Raw genomic sequence first — 7171 nt, forward strand, 5'->3', positions numbered from 1 at the left:
CTAGGCTGCCAAGACTGACCTACCCGAGGCTTTGGAGCGGCCGACGAATCGTACCGTCTTCTTTGGTACAACACGGCTTGTGTGGTAACTTGGAAAGTGCGTAATCCGTCAGCATAGCGTTGACCGCTTTCTAGTGCCATTACCTCCGCCTACGTCGATGTTGCACTCACGCTTGTTGGAGGCACTGGTGAGCGAAAGAGAGTGCTATTAGTTTTCTTGGAGAGAGCTCGTGCGTGTGAACGGAGATTATTTAAAGGATCTACTTCCTTACTTGGCTCCTCCACCCCGTCTTCCTGAGGTTTAATTTATGAGAATTTTCTTTATGGTAGTCCTTGTTTAAACCGTCAAATAACTTGATTATTCGATCATATTTTAGGCAACTGCTTATCGTAGGGGGAGGATCGAGATCCCATTCCAGTTTGTCCGTTACCTGGGGATGATTGGTATGTTCGAGGATCATATTGCTGATGCACTCGAGGGTTTTAGAGAGGCGCATGAGTCCCTGCCTGAGGAGTTAGACCCGGTAAGCTTTCTAACACAACTTTCACTTTTCTTAATATTGCTTGTTACTGGTTTCTTACTTTCAGGTCACACACTCGGATATGATGGGCATGATGAAGCTGGTTGATGCTCCGAAATATTGCATCATCAAGCTGCGACGTGGTGCAAGTTGTCGGAGCGGTTCAGACAATATTTACGAAGTATATTCGCATGTTTTTTCCATGTTTATTTTTTTCTTACACCACTGTTATCTTCTTATTTGTTGTCTTTTAGGAGTGATAGAGGTCTCGCTCGTGCTCGAGGCATAGAGGCTCGGAGGAGGGGGAACCTAGTCCCTGCGTACGATCACTTGAGATTCATCAGCATTCTAAGACCTTGTGGGAGCATCCTCAGTCTTCTCAACTGTTTCTGCAATTTAAGACCCAGTGGCAGAAGCCTTAGTCTTCCCAGCCATTCCAGCATTTTCAGACCCAGTGGCAGCATCCACCGTCTTCCCGGCCATTTCAGCCTTCATAGCCTGAGTTTAGGCCAATCATTACTGTTGTGGATTAGAGCTTACATTCGGTTCTATTGTTCGGGACAATGCCTCCATCGACGATGCCTACATCTTGGAGTCAGCCTATGCAGTTTACTAGTTGGTTAGGGCCTTCCATGAGTTTGTCTTCTACATGAGTCACGGGGACTAGTAGGACACTACTCCTCGTACTCAGATGATGGAGGGCCTTTTTAGTGCGCCATTCCTTTACTCGTAGCCTTAGCAAGACATTGGTTGTAGTTCTTCCGGATCTAGAGAATTTTGACCGAGTGTTTTTATTATGTACTTGGTTGATGACATTTGACATTATTTATGTGTTACTTTGTACATTTTATTCACACTTTTTATATTTGACACTTTATTTATCAATTAGTGTGTATGTTAGTGTGTGCCTGTGACTATTTGTGTGTGACTGTGTATTTATTAACGACGCGAAAAAGATCCGTAGTTTCTCGTAAGTGGAGGGTACCGACCTTCTCCCAAAAAGAAAAAAAACAAAGAAAGAAAAAAGTTTTACAGCTTCACCAAAATAAAAAGAGAAAAAAATAAAAAAATAATAGTAAAATGGGACAAATTTTACAACTTCCTCAAAATAAAAAGAAATAACAAAATAAAAGTAAAATAGGACAAGTTTTACAACTTCCCCAAAAGAAATAACAGATAAAAATAAAATGGGACAAGTTTTACAACTTCCCTAGGCCAAATTAAAAAGAAATAACAAATAAAGATAAAATGGGACAAGTTTTACAACTTTCTAAAAAAGAAAATAAAAATAAAATAAAAATAAGGAAATTTTAACTTTTACCACCAAAAATCAAAAAATTATTTTTTACCACCAAAACTTCTAAAAATTTTATTTTACCACCAAAAAAAGTTCTAAACACTATGTTTTACCACCTAACGTCAAGAAAACCATTAAATCTAACGGTTTAAAAAACATTTTGGCCCTCTGGGTCCAATTTGAGGTCAGAATTGACAAAAAATGATCGAAAATGTCTCGTTTTGCAGTTCACGCAGCTCGGGGTATTTTTAAACACGAAAAATGAGACATTTTCGATCATTTTTTTTTATCAATTCTGACTTAAAATTGGATCCATAAGACTAAAATGCCCCCACAAAACCTCTAAAGAGCTTGTGTTTGACACGAAAATCGAAGAATTTTAAAAATTCCGTTAGGTTTTTAACGACAGGTGGTTAAACATAAATTTTAATTTTTTATTTGGTTGTAAAATAAAAGTTTTAGAAGTTGTGGTGGTAAAAAACAATTTTTTGATTTCTTTTTTTCGGTGGTAAAAGTCAAAATTTCCTAAAAATAATCTACTATATCTATAACTCTTAAAAGCCAAATTGGTGAAAAAATGGGTATCTTCTTATGAACAGTGTACTGACTATTCTACCCCTAAAAAACTAAAAAAAATTTATTGACGTCTTTACCCTTTTACTTACTAAGGCAGGCTACTTTGGTTTTCTTTGGATCAGATCAGTCCTTTTCTCTACTTAGTTGCTTTCTCTCTCCTCTCCTTTCTCCATGTTCTCTGATCCTCCATGGAAATAGCATTTGAGGTTAAATTATTTTCTTTTTATTATTAAATTATCGAATATGAGACTTTCTTACTCCATATTTTTTTCTCCATTGAAGCAACTTCCGAGCTTTTTCCGTTCCTCCATTAAAGCAAATTATGAGGTTTCCCATTTATTGAAGCAGCTTAAAAGGTAATGTGTTTTTCAATCATCACGTTTCCATTTTAAAATCGGATTTAATCTTTGTGAATTATTATCAGATTTACTTCGATCTATTTTGAGAAAAAAATTGAAACCAATTTTATTAATATTTGTGGGTTGAATATTTTAGGGTTCAATTTGATCAAAAATTAATGTCGGGACCTCCTGATCAATTTACTCACTTGCATTCTGGGTATATCAAATTCTGGTTAGTGAAGTTTTCTTAATCTAGGGTTTTAAAAGGGATTTATGGGTTTTATTTTGGATTAATTTTGCCATTTATAGGGTCAGCCCCTAATTTCTTGTCAATTTTTTCAGGTATTAAGTTTCAGGAATTATGGCTCGAGTATAAGTCAGTAATCTAGATCTTCAAGTCACTGGACGCAAGCTTGAGTTAATGGTGTCCTTGGCAGGTTCTGATTTTTTAAAAACTGTCTTCTAGGATTTTTTTAAATAGTTTTTTAATGAATTTTGAACTAGGTTAGTGTTTATTTGGATGTGATTCTAGAATTGAGATTTTAAGTTCTGGTTGCTACTGAATTAAACATATGATTTTTTTTTGGAATTGTTGGGATCTGAGTCATCTGGATATTGTTTTGTGTACTAAATCGTGTTTTGACTTTGGTTGTGTGTTGATTTATTGCTGAATTAGTGTAGATTTATGCATTTTCTATGAATTATTGATTATGATTTGGGTGGAAATTTTAGAGAATGTAGAATGGGGGTGATACGTTTCTTATTAGGGATTTGGGGTTAGAAATAGGATGTTTTTATTGTTAAATTATGTGGGATTTTCACATTTTTATTTTTTGATTGAAATAGTGGTTCATGTCTTCTGCATCATGCTGCAGAAACGTAATGCAGGTCAACTTTTGCGTGGAGATGTCTTAAACACTTATTTAAAGAATGCAGTTGCTGAGAAGATGACTTTTTTCTGTCAGAGCAAGGGTTCAGAGATGGAGCCCACTATTTCTGCTAATGAGACTCTCTTTGTTCGGAAGCTCCCTTATCTGAATGCAAGGTAATAGTCTTTGAATGTTTTTATTGTTTGATTGTTGTGCCATTCTTGCTTGGGTGAGAACATTGTTATAGTTTACAGTTTTTTGTGTTTTAGCAAGACCTTGAAGGCTTAGAGATGTCTTCTGTTATTCAATTTTATTTTCAGATTACTGTGGAGTTCTCAAATTCGACTTGCATAGGTGATTACAATTTGAGTGTTCCATTGTTTCTGGGTTTGTGTAGAGCTTCAAGCTCAGATCTTTAGGCAGTGTTAGTTTCATGATTTTGTTTGGGTATTTCATCTTTGCTTGATTAATTGATCCATTTTTACTGTTGTTTACTTTGATCGATGGTTTTTTTGTTTCATGCAGGCATCGATTTATGATTTTGTCTTTTTTTTCAAAGCTTTCAAATTTTGGTATTCTAATATCTGATTGTAGTTTTACTTCTTTATATGGCTAATGAGGAGCTCACTTGCTCTGCTGTGTTGGATTTCAGGCTGAAAGAGGAGGAGATCTAGAAGAATATTGAGGCTCGTGAGTTTATTCAAAGTCAGAGGAGACTAAACGCTTCTTCCAGCTTCTCTTCGCGTAGTTGGGCTGCATCTGTTTTTCAATATTGGAATAGGTAAATGGTCTCTCCTAATCCTAAGAGGAGACTAAACGCTTCTTCCAGTTTCTCTTCGCGTAGTTGGACTGCATCTGTTTTTCAATATTGGAATAGGTAAATGGTCTCTCCTAATCCTCAAGCCTTACCATCATTTTCTAATTTTATAAGCCATTACCATTGTTTAGGTAATTAGCATACTGTTTGTAATTCCATTTTTTATGCTTAGTCTTGTAGTTAGATGAAGAGCTAACCGTTTTATTACACTGTGCAAGACATTATGAGTTGCCACCTTGAATCGTCTTGTAAAAATTTACTTATTGTGAGGCAGTCTCATGTGAGATGTTGCCTACAGGAATCATGAAATCCAATTCATTCATCTGATTATGTTATGATAATCTCTATATTCGGTTTGCTTTTGTATGTGAGTTGGCTGTCAGCATAAAATTGCTATTTGTTGATCAAGTGGAAATTGCAGCATAAATTTTGATGATATTGTGTAAATGTGTAATGAACTAGATATAGGAGGTAACAATTAGGATTGCACAATGAATCAGCTAAGTGCTTGAGGAAGAAGGCAGAGAGTAAGCTAAAAGAAATGTGAAAATCAGGATGTCTATATAAATAGAGGGTAGGATGAGGGGATCACAAGAAGAATTCAGAAGTTTAATATAGCTTTAATTAGCTTTGTTAGAGGATCAAGTCTCTTGAATACTTGATATTTATTGTAATAAAATTCTCAACCAAATTCACCATTTTCATCTCTTCATCATTTTCTTAAACATGCTGATTTATAACATGTTGTTGAAGGTGCGACCTGTGGTTGAAACAGGATATGAAACTTTGTTGCTTTTGAGGTTGCTGTTGGAAATCAAAATTCCTTCCCTTCGTAAATATTCAGTGAGTACCAAGGATGCATATTATTCCAGCAATATCTTCATATCATTTATATAACCTCAAGCCATTGAATGATATTTGCCTTTAATTTGGATGAAAGTATGAAATTGTACCTTTTTCTTGAAATTATATGACACTAATTTGATGATTGAATCAACTTTAGTTGCTAATGTGTTGCAGAATTCTTTAGTGTTGGGATGAAATTATGAAATTTCCTTGTATTTATGACCCTAATTTGATGATTGACTTGACTGTAATTTGGTTGCTAATGTGTTGCAGAACTCTTTAATCTTGGGATTAAACTATGAAATTTCCCTAAATTTTTTACCCTAATTTGATGACTACATTGACTTTAAATTGGTTGCTAATGTGCTTCAAAACTCTTCGATGTTGGGATGGAACTATGAAATTGCCCTAAAATTGTGACCTTCATTTGATAATTGAACTAAATTTGGTTGTTAATGTGTTGCATATCTCTTTTAGTGTTAATATTGAACTCCATGAATTTAATTGGTCTTGAATATACTTACAAAGGAAAATTACAAACAAACTTTATTATATTGTATGAAAATTCTTTTACTATTTGTTTACCTTTTTAATTGTTGTAAATTTTTTTAAAAAAGAGATCGCTTATTTTAGATTTCATAACTTCATATGCTGTTAATTAATGTTTGAATTCATGCAGAATGTTCCGTTAGATTTTGCTAAAGCACACTTTGGTTTGTTTCCAAAATTAACCAATGTTGTTGTGCATTTTTATGATACTCGATTTGATGCTCAATTGAAAAATAAGATACGCGATGACAAACTTATCCAATGTTTTATCAACAATCTTAATGTATTTGTGCTATTGGAAGAATAAGCCCAAAATATTTGGTAAAGTGAAATACATATGATATATAAAATTCTCAGCTTTGTATATGAGAAATAAGTTTTTAAGAATATTGATTTGTAAAAAATTCGTACAAATGATTTAAATTTTATTTCGCACATAATTGTGTAGTTAATATATAATCCAAAAAATAGAACTCCTTCATTTAATGGACAACAATATTAAATTTGGGCCTGCCACATTTTGCATTGGTTATACTTACATTTAAAATGTTTTTCAATAGGAAATTAACACATTCACTAAATTAAAGGATTGTTCTATAATGTCAAAACATTAAACTTGTAGATTCATAATTGATTTATTTATCCCGATAAACAAAATACTGCGCGCGCATCGCGCGCGTGCTCCACAACTAGTAAAGAGAAAGGGCATTTTGGTTGATAAATTTGACTTTTCCCATAATGCCCTTCTCTTTTTGCACAATTACATCTAATAACAACAATTCAAAAAAAAATTAATAACTTCCCTAACGTGGTACTAATTAAAAAAATAACTTTTCTTGGGTGGTTAACTTAGGCCTATTTTTTTGATATTCACTTGCACTTACAAGCTTCTCGTTTGTTGTTTAGTACTAATTCATTTGCATACATATATATCTTTCCCTAATTTAAAAATAAAAAAAACAAAATAACTATCCTTAAAACTAACTACTCATGCCACATTAAAAAAAATAACCACCAAAAAAAACTTTTTTTTTAAATTTTTTTTTACAAAATCAACGTACAAAAACTGCTTTTTATTTTAGTTAAAGTAAAACTGCTTTTTTTTAGTTTAAATAAACTGCTTTTTTAAATTAAAAAACTCTTTAAAAAAATACAAACTACTTTCTTTAATCATACATATATCTTAGGAACAAAGTGGTTCAAAAAAAAAAAAGAACATTAATGATCTTTTAGCCATGGTCAATTTTTATCATGGAAAAATTATTAATTTCTTTATATAACGGCAATATTATTTAACGAAATAAAATTATAAATTATGAATAAATTAAAGTAATAAATTTTTTATATTGTACACGC

At 33.1% G+C, this 7171-nt stretch overlaps 1 long non-coding RNA gene across 3 annotated transcripts; it reads left to right on the forward strand.

Moving 5' to 3' along the window:
• Positions 1 to 2322: 2322 nt before the first annotated feature.
• On the forward strand, positions 2323 to 6775 carry LOC110712675. Of its 3 annotated transcripts, none has more exons than XR_002509657.1 (6): positions 2323 to 2599; positions 2676 to 2749; positions 2889 to 2966; positions 3077 to 3171; positions 3610 to 3779; positions 4256 to 5118. It is a non-coding gene; the product is annotated as an uncharacterized LOC110712675 (long non-coding RNA). The 3 variants fall into 3 exon arrangements; XR_002509656.1 differs by adding an exon at positions 5196 to 6775 and having other exon boundaries at positions 2324 to 2749; positions 4256 to 4480; XR_002509655.1 differs by having other exon boundaries at positions 2326 to 2749.
• The last annotated feature ends 396 nt before the right edge of the window (positions 6776 to 7171 follow it).

The sequence above is a fragment of the Chenopodium quinoa genome, unplaced genomic scaffold, assembly GCF_001683475.1.
Source record: "Chenopodium quinoa cultivar QQ74 unplaced genomic scaffold, ASM168347v1, whole genome shotgun sequence".
Lineage (NCBI taxonomy): Eukaryota > Viridiplantae > Streptophyta > Magnoliopsida > Caryophyllales > Amaranthaceae > Chenopodium > Chenopodium quinoa.